At 49.8% G+C, this 13,664-nt stretch overlaps 2 long non-coding RNA genes across 4 annotated transcripts in view; one reads left to right on the top strand and one right to left on the bottom strand.

Moving 5' to 3' along the window:
• Positions 1-11,291, bottom strand: part of LOC103345245 (uncharacterized) — an 88,460-nt gene extending 77,169 nt beyond the window's left edge. Inside the window, exons 1-3 of one of the 2 annotated variants that reach the window (XR_011386237.1) lie at positions 11,116-11,291; positions 10,644-10,894; positions 4,791-4,867 (exon numbers count right to left, since the gene is read on the bottom strand). This is a non-coding gene — a long non-coding RNA (uncharacterized lncRNA). The other variant, XR_011386236.1, reaches the window with a different exon arrangement.
• A 78-nt stretch (positions 11,292-11,369) lies between these two features.
• LOC127490255 (uncharacterized) lies at positions 11,370-12,396 on the top strand. Of its 2 annotated transcripts, none has more exons than XR_007918099.2 (2): positions 11,370-11,475; positions 12,165-12,396. It is a non-coding gene; the product is annotated as an uncharacterized lncRNA (long non-coding RNA). The 2 variants fall into 2 exon arrangements; XR_011386795.1 differs by having other exon boundaries at positions 11,399-11,868.
• The last annotated feature ends 1,268 nt before the right edge of the window (positions 12,397-13,664 follow it).

The following is a 13,664-nucleotide window of genomic DNA, read 5'->3' as shown; positions in this document are numbered from 1 at the left end:
TCGGACATCAGCCAGCTTCCCAACTCCTATACATCCCTTCCAACCCACCTCTCCCTTTGGGATGCCTCCATTGGCCCACGTGTCCCCAGAAGCCTTGCTCAGAGTTGTGCCCATTTTGCCGGGGATGGGGGGCATCTTTTACCAAACATTAAACCAAACTGGAGGTCTGGACCACCTCCATCAACAGGAACTATGATTTCCACTAACTCAGAAGACAGTCATCTCTTTCCTCTTATTCAGCTTTCCCAGGAAGATTGACAAGCGCCCAATGCAGTGCCCAACAGCCCTCTCAGTTACACCCAGCTCCTCCTCGGCAACTGCAGCCTGACCCCTGGCTTTGCCCAACTCAGCTGCCAGAGTCTTCCTGGCTGACCCTGCCCCACCTCCCCGGCCCAGCTCCTGAGCACAGTATTGCTACTATTCCCAGACAAAGGAGATGGGCTCCGAGTCCCTGCCTGCTCTGCTTCTCCCCAGCTACTCCGTCCTCCTGCTTCCTGCCCGTGTCGGCCTCCCACACGTGTGCCCTCACCACCCTCGGGGGAGACCCCTGTCTCCATCTCTCCTGAGGGCAGAGGCCCGCGGTCCCTCCCAAGCCCCTGAGTAGTCTCCAGCAGGACCCAGCCTCTCAGCTCCTTCACCCTCACCACGGCTCCCAGTCTCTCCACCGGTGTCGGCAGCAAAGTGGAAAAGTTCAAAGCTCCCAAGGCCATTTTCCTACAGACCTCCGATTTCTGTGTCTTTCCTAGCGCCAGATGTTTCACATCATAGAAAATAAATATCCAGTGGAATTAATGCTTCCTGCTGCATCCTGTTTGGCTTTTGGCCCGGAGCTGGGACCTGGTGTGTCGGGCACCTGTCCTCAGCCTAGCAGGTCCCTGATGGCCCCTGGCCCTGGCACTGCCTCTTCAATGCAGGCTCTGAGCTGGGGGCTGCTCAAAGATCTTCACCTTCCCAGGCGGTCGACTGCAAAGCAAACCCAGCTCTGCTCACCAAGGAGCCAAAGATTCCATGGTGACGTTGCTAAGCTGTCACAGAGAGCCAGAGCCCTAAGGAAGTCCCCATGTGGACAAAGAGCCTTCAGAAGATACTCAGTCCACACCCTGCCTCCAGAACACCAAAGCCGAGAGACATCCTGCCCTTCTTAGAAGCCCAAGGGAGGGCAAAGAGCTGTGTAATTTTTAAAGGACACCATCAACATCTTGACCCTGGAGTGCAGCGGCACCGCTGTGGCTGCTGGGGTTGAGTCCAGAACCGTAGCCAGACACGAGACTGGAGGATAAACAAGACATGCTGGTAGTGTCCAGAGAGCCCAAGGAGGAAGAGGAGGAAGAGGAGGACATAGTGGATCCCTAGCAACCTGGAGCAAGCCCCGGGGAGGAAGGCGGGAGCAGCCTGAGCTGTGTGATGAGCCTGTGCCCTCTAAATCACACACACAGCACTGTACCAAGGAGCTCACCGCCTTCTTGCATGCCAGGAAGCACTGAGTGGCCCACAAATTCTTGAGCAGCTTGAAATAAAGTGTATACTTCACCCCAGCCTCCCTCACGGGGGCATCAAGACATGTCCTTGCGGTATTAAACTTGCCATTTGTTTCTAATTCGTAGGAGTGGGGGCTGACGCTTTGGTGCAGTGGTTAAGCTACCGCCTGCCACAACGGCATCCCATATGAGTGTCCATTTGAGTCCCGGCTGCTCCACTTCCAATTCAGCTCCCTGCTGATGTGCCTAGCAAGGCAGCCGAAGATGGCCCAAGTGCTTGGGACCCTGCCACCCATATAGAAGACCCAGATGGAGTTGCAGGCTCCTGGCTTCAGCCTGGCCATTGCAGTCATTTGGAGATCAAACCAGCAGATGGAAATCTCCCTTTTCTCTCCCTCTCTCTCTCTCTCTCTAATTCTGCTGTGCAAATAAATAATCTTTTAAAAAATCATTTGTATAGCTAGGAGTTCTGTAAACTTCATGGATTTTGGCGTAGGCAAGTAAATTCTGTAGAATTAGCAATGATTCCATCTTAATAAAGTCCTGCGGTCTGTGAAAAATGATTATAACAGTACAAAGGATGTGTAGGGGAAGGAGACCAGGGACAGTAACCGGCACCTGTTGAACAGCTCTGTGCTCCATGATTTATCTATGTGATATTCCAGAACTCTCACAGCCCTGAGGATAACAATGCTGATCAGGATGCTAAGGTGAGCAGCTTGCCCATGAGTGACGGGGCTGCAGGACGGCCGACTCCAAACCCTGTGCCGGCTGCTCTCCGCAGTGTGGCTGAGCGCCGTCGTCCTGCCTCTCTGCATCAGTGGGTGGCTGTGGGCCCCCGGCTTCCCATGTGCGCCTCCCCCTTCAGTCTCAGCGCTGGGCTTTCTCCTTTACCCCCGAGTGAGCACGCCCTGGAGGACTGGCCACCACTCAGGAGGGGACGGACTTGATAACACGGTCTTATTTAACCACCTGTTGTGATCAGATGGTGACAGAGTGCCTGGCTCTGCTCAGCCTCCATCTACTGGGTCAGGACCAGCTTGATGCACAGAAGATTCATGCCAAGGAATTGAGTGATTTCATTAATGCATTTTATGGTGGTAACATACACAAAACATAAACTCACTAGTTCAACCATTGCAAAGTGCATGGTGCACCACCACCTAGCTCCAGAATTGTTCATCTTCCCAACAGAAACTCTGTCCCCATTAAACACGAACTCCCCAAACTCCTGCCCCATTCTACTTTCAGTCTCTATGAATTTGACCTTGTACAAGTGCAACCATAAACTATGGTACTTTATGAGTGGCTTATTTCATCACATTTTATAGCACTGTGTCTTTTTTTTTAATCTATTATTTATTTGAAGGGCAGAGTAACAGAGAGAGAGAGGGAGAGAGATCTTCCATCTGTAGATTCACTCCCCAAATGGCCATAATACCCGGAGCTGGGCTGGTCAAAAGGTAGGAGCCAGGAGCTTCTTCCAGTCTCCCACATGAGTTCAAAGCCAAGCACTTGGGCCATCTTCTGCTGCTTTCCCAGGCACATTAGCAGGGATGTCAGCATCACAGGCAGAGGCTAAACCTGCTACACCACAATGCCGGCCCCTAGCATCAGGTCCTCAAGGTTGACTTTAGGGTTTTTAAGAACACTTGCACAAAGGGTATGACCTGGGAGTCAACCTTCTCCACCAAGCGAGCTGGGCCTGCCCCAGGCGATCAGCCAGGAGTCCACCCTCTCCTCCTTCCTTAGCACCTAGCTCCTGCGAGAGCTGGGTTATGGGAGCAGCCCTCACCATCATCTGTACGTCCTTCCAGACCTTGCCAAAGCTCCAAATACACTGCATACACTAGTTTGGGGGGGATTCTTCCAAGGGGGAGCTGCACAGGCCTTTCCATCTCATCAGGGACACACACCCCCACACACAGCAGGGTGGAGCCCTCAGGGAAGGCATCCCGAACCAGCAACTGCCTCCTTCGTTTCCTTCTGCCCCAAGCTTGGCACCTGCTGGCCTCACTTTATATATCTGCCCACTGGCTCCATCGACTCAACTGCAAACCTCTCTCTACTTCCATGACACCAAAGAGGCTCACCCTGGGTCCCTCCTTTCACTCTGCATTGGTGGCCACTGCCTCGACCAGTGTCCACCTATGTCCCATGCCATCAGTTCTCCATCTGCTCTGCGAGAAGACCCTTCCCTCGGTCTTTCCTCAAAGATGAGGCCACCTTCCCTGCATCCCCCCACCCTGACCCTGCTGTCCCAGGCTGCCCCAGGCAGCTCCGCCCAGCCCTCCTGGGCGCACAGCAGCCGTGAGATTGCAACACGTGCACCTTTAGACCGCAAGTGCCACCTGGGCGAGGACTCTGCTGTTTGCCTTGGCTCCACCTTTTTATTAATTCCCTGCTGTCCTCATTTACGGCCCCATAAAATGACAGGAATAGAAAGAAAGAAAGAACCAATTGGCCGTTGGTGCTCCCAGAGCCCGGGAGAGGTGGGGAAGGGCTCTCCTTTCCAAGTTCAAGAGTGAAACCTCACCTTTCACCTATTTAAGGAGGAGCACCCAAGATCCCTTGCAAATCTTGAATGGTACCCCTCCAGGCCCCTTGTGCTTCTGAAAGGACTTCCTTGTGGGGGACTCAAATTCAGGACTCTCCACAGGCCCTGCTTCATCCACCCCCACTGTCTGATTCCAGCCCCTGGGCACCTGCAACTGTGCAGAGCTGCCCCAGGCCTGCCATGACCTCCGCAGACCCTGTGCTCCTTCTCTATGACCCCGCCCAGGCATCCAAACCACCTTTGCTGCTCTCCGAGGAAATCCCCCCATGGAGCCTCACCCACCTGGTCTGTAAGTGACGGACAGCCCAAGCTCTTTCCCAGGGCATCCTCCCCAGGGCCCCATGCCCCGCCCTCTGCCTGCTCATGCCCTGCCCTCCTTCTGCAACTGCTGGGCACTCTGTGGGGCTGGAGGGGGAGGAGGATGGGGAAGTGGGGAGTAGCAGGGAGAGAATCAGGCTGCTCCATAGGCCCCAGGCAGCCTCCCATGTTGCTGCCCCCACCAGCAGCCTGGTCCACTCCCTGACTTCCAGAAGGGGCTCTTCCTCAACCACAATGACGAAGGCACCGCCCTGGGCTGTGATGCTGATCTCCCAAAGCTCTGCCCCTTCCTCACTGCTGCCAGGATACGGGGGCAAGGCAATGCTGCAATCCCCCACGGCCTCAGCCACCCTAAAGGGGTCCCTGTTTTCTGCAGGATAAAGCACATGGAGGCCGGCACTCAGACCTCAGCCTCCCTCCTGGACTCAAGTGCCTACCTCCTGGGTCTCCGAGTCTCCACCAAGGATGATGCACCTGCTCTTCCTGCCGGCGTGTCCATGGTCTCCTTCCTTCCCTAGGAGAATATGGAATTGAGTAAGGGAGAATTTTGGTTTTAGAGAAGGGAGATACACTGAGTCTGATGGTGGAGTGAATGGCCCAAAAGCAGAGCAGGAGTGTATGAGCCAGAGCGGAGGAGGTCGCTGGGAAGACAGAGTCCAGGCCAGCAGGGGAGGAGGAGGTGGCTTCATAGGAGAGCAAGGACAAAGCAGTTGTGTGCAGGCAGGAGGAAGGTCAGACTGGCACAGATGGGTAGAGACAGGAGTGTGTCACAGGATGGCTTCAAGTTCCTCAGTGAGACAAGAAGCTGAAAGAAGGGAAGGGGCTGTTGGATTTTGAGGAGAGAGGAGGTATGCAATAAAGGATGACCCCAGCTATAGGTAGATGCATCTCCAGGTAGGTGCTTAGACAATGGCTAGGACACTGCTTGGAGTTGGTGTTGTAGCACAGTGGGTTAAGCCACTGTCTACAACACCTGAATCCTATATGAGCACCACTTCTAATCCAGCTCCCTGCTAATGCACCTGGGAAAACAGAGGAAGATGGCCCAAGTGTTTGGTCTCTTGCTACCCAGATGGAGTTCTGGGCTCCTGGCTTCAGCCTGACCCAGCCCCTGCTATTGGGTCATCTGAGAGTGAACCTACAGGTAGAAGATCTTTCTCTTTCTCTAACACTGCAAATAAATCTTAAAAAAAAAAAGACACTGGTTAGGATGTCCACATCAAAGTATCTAAGTTCAATATCCAGCTCTGTCTTCCGATTCCAGCTTCCTGCTCATGCATTCCCTAGGAGGCAGCAGTGATGGATCAAGTACTTGGGTCCCTGCCATCCACGTGGGAGACCTGGATTGAGTTCCTAGCTCCTGGCTTCGGTCTTGGCCTAGCCACAGCCATTGTGGGCATTTAGAGAGTAACAAACAGATGGAAATGCTCCCCTTTCCCAGTCTATCTCTGCCTGGTTATCCCTCTGCTTCTCAAACTAATTATTTACTCATCTCAGTATGTGTAGAGCAAAAGATCATTCACCTAGACCAAGTGGGATTTATCCCTGGTATGCAGGGATGGTTCAAAATAGGCAAATCAATAATTGTTATACATCACATTAACAAATTGAAGAAGAAAAACTATATAATTGGGGCTGGCACTGTGCCTCAGAGGGTAAAGCTGCTGCCTGTAGTGCTGGCATCCCATGTGGGCCCCGGTTCGAGTCCTGGATGCTCCACTTCTGATCCAGCTCTCTGCTGTGGCCTGGGAAATCAGTAGAAGATGGCCCAAGTCCTTGGTCCCCTGCAACCAGACAGGAGACCTGGAAGAAGCTCCTGGCTCCTGGCTTTGGATCTGCCTTGCTCTGGCCATTGCAGCTATTTGGGGACTGAACCAGTAGATGGAAGACCAACCTCTCTCTCTCTTTGCCTCTGTCTCTATAATGCTGCCTTTCAAATAAATAAATCTTTTAAAAAAATATATGATTATCTCAATAGATGCAGAGAAAGCATTTGAAAAAGTACAACATTCTTTCATGATAAAAACTTCAAGCAAATTGTGTATAGAAGAAACATTCCTCAACATAATCAAGGCAATGTATGGCAAACCGACAGCTAGCATCAAACTGAATGCGGGAGTTGGGGGGCTGGTGCTGTGGCCTAGCGGGTAAGGCCGCCACCTGCAGTGCAGGCATCCCATATGGGCTCAGGTTCAATCCCAGCTGCTCCACTACCTATCCAGCTCTCTGCTATGGCCTAGGAAAGCAGTAGAGGATGGCCCAAGTTCTTGGGCCCCTGCACCCACATGGGAAGACCCAGGGGAGGCTCCTGGCTCTTGGCTTTGGATTGGCTCACCTCTGGCCATGGCAGCCAATTGGGGAGTGAACCAGCAGATGGAAGACCTCTCCCTGTCTCTCTCTGCCTCTCCTTCTCTCTCTGTGTAACTCTGTCTTTCAAATAAATAAATAAATCTTAAAAAAAAAAAAACTGAATGGGGAAAAGCTGGAAACATCTCCACTAAGAACAGGAACCAGAGTTGTCTTCTCTCACCATTGCTATTCAATATAGTTCTAGAAGCTTTAGCCAGATCCATTAGGCAAGAAAAAAAAATCAAGGGATACAAATTGGAAAGAGGGAAGTCAAATTACCCTTGTTTGCAGATGACATGATCTCCAAATGTAGGGAAACCAAATCACTCCACTAAGAAACTATTGGAACACGTAAGAGAGTTTGGTAAAGTTGCAGAATATAAAATCAACACACAACAATCATTAGCCTTGGTATACAAAGAAAATGCCATGACTGAGAAAGAACTTGTAAGATCAGTACTATTCATAATAGCTACATAAAGACTTCAATACCTTGGAATAAATTTAACCAAGAATGTGAAAGATCCCTACAATGAAAATTACAAAACATTAAAGAAATAGAAGACATAAAAAATGAAAAAAATCTTCCAAGTTTGTGGATTGAAAGAATTAATATCATCAAAGTGTCCATACTACCCAAGGTAATTTACAGATTCAATATGATCCCAATCAAAATACCAATAACATTCTATTCAAATCCAGAAAAAAATGATGCTAAAATTCATATGGAAACACAAGCGACACTGAATAGCTAAAGCAATTCTGAAGCAACAAAAGCAAAGTCAGAAGCATCACAATACCAGATTTCAAGACACACTATAGGGCAGTTATAATCGAAACAGCCTGGTCCTGACACAAAAATAGACATGCAGACTAACAGAACAAAACAGAAATCCTAGAAATTAATCCACACATCTACAATTAACTAATCTTTGATAAAAGAGCTAAAATAAATCCCTGGAGAAAGGCAAGTGTCTTCAACAGATTATGTTAGGAAAATTGGATCTTCATGTACAGAAATATGAAACAAAACCCCTCTCTTCCACCTTATACAAAAACCAATTCTAAATGGAACAATGATCTAAATCTATGATCTGATATCATCAAATTACTAGAGGAAAACATCAGGGAAACTCTGCAAGACATTGACATAGGCAAAGACTTCATGGAAAAGACCCCAGAAGCGCAAGCAATAAAAGGAAAAATAGACAAATGGGATTATACCAAGTTAAGAAGCTTCTGCACTGCAAAGGAAACACACAACAAAATGCAGAGGCAACCAACAGAATGAGAGGAAATATTTGCAAAGTATGCAACTGATAAAGAATTAATATCCAGAATCCATAAAAAGCTCCAGAATATAAACAACAAAACAAACAATCCAGTCAAGAAATGAGCAAAGGACTTGAACAGGCATTTTTCAAAGGAAGAATTCAAATGGCCAACACACACACACACACACACACACACACAAATGCTCAGGATCAGTAGCCATCAGGGAAATGCAAATAAAAAACACAATGAGTTTTCACCTCACCCATTAGAATGGCTCTCATAGAGAAATCAAAGAACAATAAGTGCTGGTGAGGTTGTGGGGAAAAAGGCACCCTAATCCACTGTTGGTGGAAATGTAAACTAGTACAGCCATTGTGGAAGATAGTATGTAAAGTCTTCAAAAATCTGAAAATAGATCATATGATACAGCCATCCCACTCCTGGGAATTCACCCAAACAAAATGAAATCAGCATATGAAAGAGTTATCTGTAACCTCATATTTATTGCAGCTCAATTCACAATAGCTAAGATATGGAATCAATGTAGATGTCCATCAAGTGATGACTGGACAAAGAAAATGTGATATATATACACTGTGGAATACTACTCAGAATGAAATCCTGCCTTTTGCAACAAAATGGATACAACTGGAAACCATAATGGTTAGTGAAATAAGTCAATTCTAGAAAGACAAATATCATGTTTTCCTGAAATGTGGTAATTAATATACAGAGCACAAAAAATGTTATGTATAGGATTGAGACTGGCATTTTAAGATTTGGTCATTGTTTACAGCCCTAGTCCATACACTTGAGGAACAGTGGTTTCTGCTGCTTACTACTTGTTGAATTCTTTATTTGTAGAGGGTTAACCTTATGATTATAAAATAAATTGAAAGTATGTCATTGTTGCCAGCACCACGGCTCAATGGGCTAATCCTCTGCCTGCAGCGCCAGCACACCATGTTCTAGTCCCAGTTGGAGCGCCGGATTCTGTCCCAGTCGCTCCTCTTCCTGTCCAGCTCTCTGCTGTGGCCTGGGAGTGCAGTGGAGAATGGCCCAAGTCCTTGGGCCCTGCACCTGCATGGGAGACCAGGAGAAGCACCTGGCTCCTGGCTTCAGATCAGCACGGTGTGCCAGCCACAGCGGCCATTGGGGGGGTGAACCAACGGAAAAGGAAGACCTTCCTCTCTGTCTCTCTCTCTCTCTCTCACTGTCCATTCTGCCTGTCAAAAGAAAAAAAAGTATGTCATTGTAAAAGTTAAGAGAAAAATAAGAAAGAAAGGAGAAGGGAAGGTGGGAGGAGAGGTGGGAGGGAAGTATCATTATGCTCTTAAATCTGCATATATGAAATACATGAAATTTGTTCAGCTTATATAAATAAAAAATTAAAATAAAAAATGTGTAGAGCTATATCTGTCCACTTATTTTCTGATTTTTCCACTTATTTTCATTCTAACGAATGATCATATTAGAGAACAAACAGAATCAGTCTTGAAGAGAAAAAGCAAATTCTAACCCAAATATTACTCGAAGTGCCAGCCTCCTCCATGGGAGAAAAGAGTAGCTACAATAGCGCTCTCTCTAGCTCGCTCTCTCTCTTGCTCTCGCTCTCTCACTCTCCCCCACACATACTGTCTCCACTCACACCAGAACACAAGACGTGGGTCCCAGGAGAGAGGGCCCAGGGCTGTGACCCTATGCTCTCCCCACCAGCTGAGGCCTGCCTTTTTGGGAGTGCCCCATCCCTGGCTCTCCTGTCCATCCTTCATATTCTGTCCAGCTGACACCTAAGGACGTTGCACCTGTCTAGAAATGTCCCACTCAGGAAGGCAAGAGGCCACACCATCTGGAAAAGCACGGCCTTGAGTGAAAAGATGAGGTTATGTTACTGAAATAAGGCTAGGCTGGCCAAGCAGAATGGAAATAAATGCCACCATGGCTCTCAGAGAGGACACTTGTGGGATGTCCAGGTGGTCACTTCTGGTCATGCAGACACAAGGCAGAGCATCTCTCTCCCCAAGCAAAGTTAACGTTCCAAGCCCTGGTTCCCTTCGATACCAAAAAGAATAGATTCAAAGCTAAGAAAGATGACCCCAAAAGCACACACAACAAAAGAAAGAAAAGTAGATGAAATGTCAAAACCTGAGCGCACCCAAGGACACAATCAATAGAGTGAAAGCGTAGCCTATGGAAGGGTGGAAGTGTTTGCAAACCATAGAAACAACAGGAAGCCAAAGCCCAGGCTACACAAAGAACTGCTACAATTCAACAACAAAAGCAAACAACCAGAATGAAAAATGCGCAGAGGTCTTGAGTCGGCAGTTCCAGAAAAGGTGCACGGACGGCCAGTGAGCCCTGAACAGAAGCTCAGCTTCCGTAAGTGTCAGAGAAACCTGACTCGGAGCTAAGGACGGGAGAGGTGGACAAGCCCTTGTCATTCCAAGTGGTTCACCTGGGGACACAGAGGCGCCTGTCTCAATGGAGTGTGAAGGATGACATTACACACTCCTGGGGGGGACGTGGCTGGAGGTGGTGTGCAGGTTCCCATAGGGTGCTGAATTGGGTGACTGGGAGCCACCCCTGGGGGGTTTCCACTCTCAACAGAAAAGCTGGGAACACCCAGAAGTAGTTGAAAAGGCAAATGCAAGGCCAATCATGCTCACCTCCAGCAGGAGCAGACAGCAAGCAGTGCATTGCTGCCTTCCTGCAGCTCTGGGCCTCAGGCGCGTGTGGACCCTTCTCCCAAAGGCCAGTGCAGGCGCCCAGAGGGAGAAGGCACGGTTAAGATCTTAGCAGGCAGGGGCTACTGCCGTGGGGCAGTGAATGGATTTTCCACCTGCGGTGCCGGCATCCCATATGGGCACCAGTCTGAATCCTGGCTGCTCCACTTCCAATCCAGCTCCCTGCTAACGGCCTGGGAAAGCAGCAGAGAATGGTTCAAGTCCTTGGGCCCCTGCACCCGTGTGGGAGACCTAGAAGCTCCTGGCTCCTGTGTTTGCATTGACCCAGCTCTGGCCATTGCAGCTATTTGGGGAGTGAACTAGTGGATGGAAGATCCTCCCTCTCTCTCTCTCTCTCTCTCCCTTCCTCTCCCTACCCGCCCCCCGTAAATCTGAGTTTCAAATAAATAAATACATCTTTTCAGCAGGCAGGTGTGGGGCAGAGTCCCACTCGGCTCCGGGGGCCGTCGTCCACCTGGCTGATGAAGCCTCTATCTCAGTCAAGAAGAGGCCACAGCATTTCAGCACCTTCCCCGTATCTCGTGGAAGCTGCTCTCCCTCCCGTGGCCTTCACCTTCCGGCTCTGCCCGCATCCGGTGGCTGAGCCCAGCACTTCCGGCTCCTGCGCCGCGTGAGCGCGGGCCGCACCGCCGTTTCCGCCGCAGTGCGCAGCCGCGTGCGGCGTGTGAGTCCCTTCGTCACCGCAGCCCTCAAACCTCGCGGAGCCAGTGGACCCCTGTGCAGAACTCGCAATCCCAGCGACTTCTCCTATCGAGTGAGCTCCTACCTATTCTTTTCTCCGGAGGCAGTCTAAACAAGGATCTTAAGAAAAAGACATTTATTGCCAAGACAATTGGAGATAAGAGAAGATCATCTGTCTGCCGAAATGACTTGGGCTGGGCCCCGGTTGCCGTGTTGTCAGAGTGATTTTAGCGCAGGCCCTGGTAGACATTAGGCTATTACAAACTCCAGATAAGCCCTCTTTTTATAGGGCATGGAGGAGTAAAGGGGAGCCAGCGAGTTGCAGCCATCGTCGCCACTGGAGATAAGGGGAATATATATTTTGTTTAACCAAACCTGTCCGTTGGCTGGAGACGCCAATGAACTGGCATCCATCAAACCCCTTTCTGATTTACATGAATAGCTGATTCCCCCGATAAGGAAAAGTGTAAGTCAACACTGCTCTGTTGTAATTGGGTGTTACCTGCCCAGATACCGGACTTTTTATCTGCAGATCCTTTTGCAGGCTCCCTTCAGCTTTATCTGCCTCTTAGGTGTGACCAAATTGTCCTGTGTGTGTGTGTGTGTGTGTGTGTGAAACTCCAAAGGTCCACTCATGAATATGTCCCGAAGAAAGGCCACAGAGAAAGAATGACTTGGAATCCGAGAGAGAGAGAAGCAGGAAAGTGATGGATCTATTTCATAATCCCCACACCCTCGCCCCTCCTGTCGTCTGCTCCCCAGGGCTCTCCTCTGCTCTCCATCAGCCAGAACGCCGGGAAGCCAAGCCCACGGCGGCCCTGATAAGACACCAAAACTGTGACAGATCAACCCACACCCCCGACTCAGTTTCCCCATCTAGGAGAGGGATAATTATATCTACCAGCCCGTATCTATCATGAGGATAAATGGCCTGCATTACGCCAAGTGATCTTAAAACAGGAAGGCTGGTGGATTAAATACAGATTTACAAAGAATTATGTCCAAATGATGGTTATTTATGATGTGCTTCATGAAAATAATAGATGATAACCCCAGGGAGAACCTGCTTTCAATGACTCATTTTCCAGATTGGAAAAAAAAAATGCTAAGATCCAAAAAAAGGAAAAAAAGGAACTTGCCAAGATAAACGCTCCCTGTTCCTACCTCCCCTTTGCTCAAGTAGTTAGGTCAGGGCTCAAGAAAGAAGAATTTGTGCTGCAAATCGCTGGTCACTCCCAGTCGGCCCTTCCCGTCCTAGGAAGTTCAACTTGGAGAGAAGACTGCGCAGCCTGGAGAAGCAGCTGCGATGGCGGTGATGGACGGCCAGCAAGGCTGTGGCACGTGCACGGCCTACGCTCTACGACTGCCGCTGGGCCTCACCTGGCCGGTCAGAGACTGTATTTCCAAAGGAATGAAAGGAACTGTGCTGGGGAGTGGGTTTTAATCTCAAATTTTGTTTCTGCCAGGACTGCTTTGCTCCTTGTCTATTAACAAACTATGCCATTGTCTTTGTAAAAGACTTTCTGCCAGAAACACAGAAGCTTATAAAATGTAAAAGATACAACTACGCACCTGTTCTCGCCCCCCAAACTCCCAATCTCACTCTCCCAGGGCAACTACCATGCAATATAGAGAGTCTGTCCAGGCTGTCACGGGCACAAACCCAGATGTTTGTGTTTGTGTGGGGTTTTAAAAGACTGCTCTATTTATTTACCTGAAAGGCAGAGTGACAGAGACAGAGATCAAGAGAGAGCTTCCTTCCACTAGCTCACTCCCCAAATGACCACAACATCCAGGGTGGGCCAGGCCAAAACCAAGAACCAGGAACCACCTCAGGGTCTCCCATGTGGGTGGGAGGGGCGCATTGGGTGGGAGGGGCCTGTGCACCTGAGCCATCATTTACTGCCTTCCCAGGCGCATTAATAGAAAGGTGATTGGGGCCAACGCCGCGGCTCACTAGGCTAATCCTCCGCCTAGCGGCGCCCACACACCGGGTTCTAGTCCCGGTCAGGGCACCGGATTCTTTCCCGGTTGCCCCTCTTCCAGGCCAGCTCTCTGCTGTGGCCCAGGAGTGCAGTGGAGGATGGCCCAAGTACTTGGGCCCTGCACCCCATGGGAGACCAGGAGAAGCACCTGGCTCCTGGCTTCGGATCAGTGTGGTGCACCAGCCGCAGCGCGCTGGCCGCGGCGGCCATTGGAGGGTGAACCAACGGCAAAGGAAGACCTTTCTCTCTGTCTCTCTCTCTCTCACTGTCCACTCTG

The sequence above is a fragment of the Oryctolagus cuniculus genome, chromosome 2, assembly GCF_964237555.1.
Source record: "Oryctolagus cuniculus chromosome 2, mOryCun1.1, whole genome shotgun sequence".
Lineage (NCBI taxonomy): Eukaryota > Metazoa > Chordata > Mammalia > Lagomorpha > Leporidae > Oryctolagus > Oryctolagus cuniculus.
This window is presented reverse-complemented; position numbering and strand designations above follow the sequence as displayed.